Here is a 6693-nt window from a genome sequence, read left to right on the forward strand (position 1 = left end):
ATAATGATGAAAATGCATTCTAAAATAATTAACCTAGCTTAGTGGTGTATGCTTTGTGTTTAGTATATAAGGTTGAGAGTTCAAGTCTCTCTATTTTACTTAATACAATATATAGCTTCATTCTTATATCATGAAGTATAGTTTTTTTACAAACCTTTACAAATAAATAGCCTAGCCTAGTGGTATGTACATTGTACTTTGTATATAAGGATGTGGGTTCAAGTCTCTCAAATATTATTAAATACAACATTTAAGCTCATTTTTATATTGTGAAGCACATTCTTCACGACAACGTATTGGCGGATTAAAACCGACCAAGCAACTTTTGCAACAACCCTTGATCCCAAAGGGGCACTCCAAATAAAATTACAAACTAAGCATTGTAGTTTCAATATAATAGAGCGTGAAAATAGTTAGGTTGATGCAACATACAACATTGATGCAAGCAAAACCGAGTTTGCCACAACCATCCTTCTTGGTAAAGACAAATTAGTGGTATACCAATACAACAATTTATTTCTAACCCATAACAAAAGAGGTGTTAACATCTCTTCTGCTCACAAATCTAACCCCACTTGACAGCCCAAATATTGTACGGTTGTACCTCAAGGTACCCAAATAAAACCTGGAGTTGGCACATCTTGTGGAGGAGAAGACGACGCAACCCAAAATCCCATGGACTTGTCCCAATTGATCAAATCTCCTGAAGCATCACGAAAACCCCTGAGTTTTGTTTTTAAGAACATACATATAAACTCTACGAGGGAGTAGATACAAGCGTTGTCAAAATGTGGCATGTGCATAAGAGAAATTTAATTAAACTAGGATTATTTAAAAGCTTGATTGATAGATCAAAGGTGTGAAGAGAAAGACAATTTGTGACTTTATTATTATTATTATTTAGGAAAGAAAAGGCGTGACATGTGCCAAAATAAAAAAAGCACATGATTTTATTTGAGAAGAAAGCCTCCTTCATCCTATAAAAGGGTGAAGAGAAAGCAAACAAGGGGGGTTAAGGAGAGAGACTAGGAAGCTCTGCCAAATTGGGAGGCAAGGGTGGCGAACAAGAGGGTGTGTAAGACCAACATCAACAAGAGGTAACATTGTGGTCGTTGATTGTTTGGAGATTACACCGAAAGTCGAGGATTTTCCACTAAACCTTCACTCTTATTCTTATTCTTTTCATTATCATCATATTCTTGTTGTTCTCCACAACATAATTGTTGTTTTAGGGTTTTATTTACATATTTTTTGTGAAATTTAGGGTTTTTAGTTCAGTGTTAAATTTCCGAAAAATTATCATCATTGTAATAAAAAAATCCAAAGAGAATTTCTTTCATAATCCAACATTTTAGCTAGGGATCGGCAACGGCTTGGCTCAAGCCTAAACCGGTTTAAACGGCTTAGCGGCTCGGCTCAGTTTAGGTTTGAGCCTACCTAAACGGTTTGAACTCGGCTCGGCTCGGCTCGAGCCTTGCCAAACTAGCTCAAAGCGTTTAAGCCGTTTATGTGATTTAAGAATTAGGGTTTAGAAAGTTAGAAATTAGACAGTTAGAACTTGAAAATTGACAGAGAGACTAGTAGGAAGCCATAGGTAGTAGATTGTTGAGTGATGAGAGAGGCAGGGATAGAGAGGGAGAGGGAGCTTGCATAGTGTTAAGTGGACAATTAGAGGACCTCCTTGTTGTTATATACATTCTTTGGAGAAGGATTGGATCACCAAGAGTGGCAGGTCGCCATAACCTCAAGGCTCATGGTTTGGGTGGTGGGAGGTAGGGGATTCGTGTATGACAACCGACCAATCATAGTAAACACCGGGACATTTGAAATAGGTAATATGTCGCATTTTGAGAACTGTCCATAAAAAAATGACACAAATTAGGGTGATTCACAAAAAGGGGTGCCGCATGCGTAAAGGAATTTTAAAAATGACCCAAAAATATATTGATTTTTAACATGTACGGAAATTTAGGTGTTCAAAAAAATGCCTAAATAATGGACATGCCAAACTTACAAATGAATGTCCAAAATGACTAACCCCAATATTTATAGAAATTTTGAATCCAAATCTTGATGTGGAATACAATATTTATAGTTAACGTTTCAGGACAATCATTTTTCAAGTTTATGTCATCATCTTCATACCCATTAGATGAACTAGTACGAGTTTATGAGGTCTCATCCTCATCATCAATGGCAACTAATGCATTGTGTTGATCCAATTGCAATCCAACCTCATCGAGTTTATGAGTCATGCTTCTTGTTTGTCTTTGTGTTGTGTCTGAAGCCACATTCCAGATCCTCTTTTAGTATCTTCATTGTGGTCTGTCACAGATAACTTGTTTTGGTCAAAGATAAGTCATACACTAATATATAAACATTATCCAATGTAAGAGTAGATGTGCTTGATGCATCTTTCCTCCTCACTTTTTGGTTATGATATTTCATTATGTACTTTCCATTTACAAGATTAGATTATGTGAGAGAAGCTTTCTACCAAAATCATTAGAATCTAAAAAATGTCTTAAAGATGTTTTCCATTTTTCTTAGATTCTCATAGTAAGCCTTTGATGTCGTACAGAAATCCGATTCATTCCATCTAGATTTGACGCAACATGTCGAATTTTACTCTATACATCTAGAATTGGATATAATGCATCAGATTCCTGTAAGTCTTGGAATTTTTTAAAAAATTTCCATTAAAAAAATACTCTTGCATTTAAATGCATTGCATTGAATTCTAGCTACATAGGCTAAAATATGATACATTACATGGATTTCCCGAAAATACATAAATAAATACAAATTGAAAAAATAAAACATTTTCCCATAAATAAATAAATAAACATTTTTTATTTTACTCGTAAATAAATAAATAAAAATTGAAAAATTAGATTTCAATGGAAATCCAATTCCGTGCATCGGATTCAATTGAAAATCCAATTTCTCTTATTTTCTTGAAAATTTTCTTATTTTTTGAATTGTTTTTGAATTTGTTTTTGAATTTGTTTTTATTTTTCCCATAAAAAAAAAAAAAAATGAAAAAATGGATTTTCAACGGATATCCGATGCACTGCATCGGATTTTGGTTGAAAGTCCACTTTTACATATTTTTTTCCAAATTTGCTTTTTTTATTTTTTTTATTTTTTTTATTTTTTTAAATTTTTTCTATAAAAAATAAATAAATATTGAAAAAATAGATTTTCAATGGAAATCCGATGCACTGCATTGGATTTCCATAGAAAATCCACTTTTTCTTATTTTTTTTCCAAATTTTCATAGTTTTTAGAATTTTTTTGGTATTTTGTTTGTCTATTTTCTCATAAATAACTATATAGAAATTGAAAAAATGAATTTTCAAAGGAAATCCGATGCATTGCATTGGATTTCTATTGAAAGTCCACTTTTTGCTATTTGCTACCAAATTTTCATATTTTAAAATATTTTTTAATTTTTTTTTCATTTTTTCCCATAAATAAATAAATAAAAATTGCAAAAAATGGATTTTCAACAGAAATCCAATGCACTACATTGGATTTCTATTGGAAATCCATTTTTTCTTATTTGTTTCCAATTTTTCAGATATTTTGAATTTGTTTTTGTATTTGTTTTTGTATTTGTTTTGAATTGTTTTTGTTTTTATCATAAATAAATATATAGGAATTGAAAAAAATGGATTTTCAATGGAAATCCGATGCACTGCATCGGATTTCCATTGAAAGTCCACTTTTTCTTGTTTGTTTACAAATTTTCTTATTTGTTTATATTTTTCTCTAAAAACGTGTTAAAAATAAACAAATTGTGATTTTCTCCATTTAAAATGATGTGTTTTTTTTTTTTTTGGATGCAACAGGGGAAGATGTAAAGTGGAATTATGTTCCACCTCGATGGTTGTTTCCGCCACCAGCGCCATTTATATTGAACACAGCCGTTTAGGATGAGTGCGTGAGGAAAGTGTAAACTGTTTTTGTGTTGTAAATACAGGTTTTCCACGGACATTGGCAACAAGCTAATCGACAAGAGGGCTGATGTGGAAAGAAGGAAGAATGTGTAAGAGAAAAGGATGGGGTATGGTGGCGGGGTCATAGTCGACAATCGTGAGTGGGTGGGGAATTTTTACACTAATTTTTGTTTTTAATACAGGTTTTTCGTCAACAGTGCAAGATGTTAATCGGCAAGAGGGCTGACGTGGACTGAATGAAGAATTTTTTGTTTTGTGATAAGGATGAGGGAAGATGGCGGGGGGGTCGAAGCCGTCTATCATGAGTGAGGAAACTTTGAGATTAACTGTTTTGTTATTGATATAGGTTTTTTCGTGGACATTGGTCATGACGATAATTGGCTAGACGGTTGATGTGGATCGAACGAAGAAATTTTCTGTGTGAAAGTGATAAGGTTGAGTGAAGATGGTGGGGAGGGTGAAGCCGACTATAACGAGTGGGTGAGAAAATGTTGACACTAATTTTGTGTTGATCAATACAGGATATGCGTGGACATTGCCACCGTGTTAATTGGTGAGATGGCTGATGTCGACTGTATGAAGAATTTCTGTGTTAAGGATGAGTGAAGATGGTGGGGAGGGTGAAGCCGACTATAACGAGTGGGTGAGGAAATGTTTACATTAATTTTGTGTTGATCAATACAGGATATGCGTGGACATTGCCACCGTGGTATTTGGTGAGATGGCTGAGGTCGACTGAATGAAGAATTATTGTGTTAAGGATGAGTGAAGATGGTGGGGAGGGTCGAAGCCAATGTGCAGGAGTGGGTGAGGACATGTTTTAACCTAAGTTTTTGTTGATTATACAGGATATGCGTGGACATTGGAACCAGGTTAATCGGTGAGATGGCTGATGTCGACTAAAGGAAGAAATATTTGTGGTGAGGATGAGTGAAGATGGTGGGGAGGGTCGAAGCCAATCATCACGAGTGGGTGAGGAATTTTTAGACGGATTTTATTCTTATCACAGATTTTTGGGGTTTTTTGGGCAATGACGTTAATCGGAGACATGACAGATGTGGGTTAAATGAAGAATGGTTGTGATGAGATTATGGTCTAATCAATGTATGGCTGTTCTGAGTTGGTAAGATTATCATGGTTGCTTCAAAGTGACAGGTGCTGCAGGGACTGTTTTGGTGTTGTGTTTTCAACGGCAACAGCCGAGGAAGGTTCAATCTTGCATGGGAAAAGACAGACAAAGATACAAGAGGTTGGACAGATTTATGAGCTTGGAAAGTCAGCTTGAAGAAGACTACGGCCAAGAAGTAGCAGATTACCTCAATGGCTTGATTGGAGAGAGCAGTTTTGTATTACCTAAGTGGTACAAAAGGACATTCACAAGGGAAAATTAAAGGCCAAGGAACGGGAACAGCTATTGGACAACCAGGTGATGGTGAACAACTTTAGTACATGCGGAACCAAATGCAAACATGGAGTTTTTAGACTACTAGCCATGATTACCACCAAGATATGTATTCACTTGGACCGCAGGAATTTGTTTATAGGTTGAATATGGGTATACTAAAGAGCTTTAGTATATGTGGAATCACATTTAGCCAATGTTGGTTGCAACATGATGTTTTTAGAGGCCATAACAAATGCCATCATTATTTGGTCCCTTTTTTTACGATATATACTTATGGAGTGGAAACTATTATGTACAATTTGTACATTGCCTTTGGCATTGTTAATTTTAATACCAATGGAGCATATTTTTATGGAAAAAAAAAAAAATGATGTGTTTTCAACGGGAATCCGATGCAGTGCATCGGATTCCCGTTGAAAACAGATCATTTTCAATAGGATTTTCAATGGAAATCCGATGCACTGCATCGGATTTTCGTTCAAAATCACTGAGTTTCAACAGAAATCCGATGCAGTGCATCGGATTTCCGTTGAAAGTCCAATATTTTTCTTATGTTTTTTCATAAAACATTAATTTGCAATTGAAATTCGACTCAATGGTTCAGATTTTGTTGAAAATGTAATATTTTTTTATTATCTCATTGTTTTATGAAAAACCTAAAATAAATTTGGATTTTTAATTGAAATTCGATGTAGTGCATTAGATTTCAGTTGGAAATCCACTTTTTTAATATATTTTTATTTATTTTTTGAAAAAATGAAAAACAATTGAAAAGAAAGAGGATTGCCAGCTAAAATCTGATGCAATGCATCAATGTCTAGCTCTATAGACTATGATCTGATGTAGTGTATCGGATTTCAGTTGAAAAGCCATTTATTATTATTTTATATGGAAAATAAATAAATAAATAACATTGGAAAAAGAAAAAAGAAAAAAGGATTTTCGACTCTAATCCAACGCATTGCATTAGATTCTAGCTATATATACTAAAATATAATGTAGTGCATAGTATTTTAGCTGAAAATCCATTTTTTATTTTTTAATGGAAATTTTTTTAAAAATTACAAAAAAAAAAAAACTTGGATTTTCAACTGAAATCTACTGCATCGCATTGGATTCCAATTAAAAATCCAAGATTTTTTATTTTTTCAAATTTTATTGTTTCAAATTTTCAATGGGTTTTAGATTAGTTTTCTGCCACAGGTATATAATATAAAACTTACATCAATTTAGATTAACGTTATATTCTATTCTTCAGTTTGATGTTACCTGTGCAATTTCATTCTACTGTCATGTACTACTAAAACATACGCCTTAAAGATTATC

At 33.7% G+C, this 6693-nt stretch overlaps 1 long non-coding RNA gene across 3 annotated transcripts; it reads left to right on the forward strand.

Moving 5' to 3' along the window:
- Positions 1–4448: 4448 nt before the first annotated feature.
- On the forward strand, positions 4449–5267 carry LOC147848639 (uncharacterized). 3 transcript variants are annotated; one of them, XR_015531898.1, is made up of 3 exons: positions 4449–4678; positions 4811–4934; positions 5118–5267. It is a non-coding gene; the product is annotated as an uncharacterized LOC147848639 (long non-coding RNA). The 3 variants fall into 3 exon arrangements; XR_015531896.1 differs by having other exon boundaries at positions 4811–5267; XR_015531897.1 differs by having other exon boundaries at positions 4449–4605; positions 4811–5267.
- Positions 5268–6693: the final 1426 nt, after the last annotated feature.

The sequence above is a fragment of the Azolla caroliniana genome, unplaced genomic scaffold (genome assembly GCF_043228905.1).
Source record: "Azolla caroliniana isolate FFs.n. ecotype wild unplaced genomic scaffold, voAzoCaro1.0.p SCAF_283, whole genome shotgun sequence".
NCBI lineage: Eukaryota > Viridiplantae > Streptophyta > Polypodiopsida > Salviniales > Salviniaceae > Azolla > Azolla caroliniana.